Raw genomic sequence first — 386 nt, 5'->3', positions numbered from 1 at the left:
GAATCCTACTCGGAATACCACAGACAAGGTTTAGACTTTCCGGATCCTCATGAATGCCGCCATCTATCTAACTTATACCACGAAGATTCTGTTGGGGAATCTAATAGATACACATTCAAGCTCTTGTTGCATGTAGAACGGAAGTGGTTGTCAATCACGTGTGTTCATAAGTGAGAATGATAATGATCGTCACTTTCATCATTACACTCATCATGTTCTTGGGTGCGAATGAATATCTTGGAATAGGAATAAGAGAGATTTGAATAAAAGAAAATAGAATTGCATTAATACTTGAGGTACAGCAGAGCTCGACACCCTTAATCTATGGTGTGCAGAAACTCCACCGTTGAAAATACATAAGTAAAGGGTTCAGGCATGGCCGAATG

This window comes from Arachis duranensis, chromosome 8 (assembly GCF_000817695.3).
Source record: "Arachis duranensis cultivar V14167 chromosome 8, aradu.V14167.gnm2.J7QH, whole genome shotgun sequence".
Classification (NCBI taxonomy): Eukaryota; Viridiplantae; Streptophyta; class Magnoliopsida; order Fabales; family Fabaceae; genus Arachis; species Arachis duranensis.
This window is presented reverse-complemented; position numbering follows the sequence as displayed.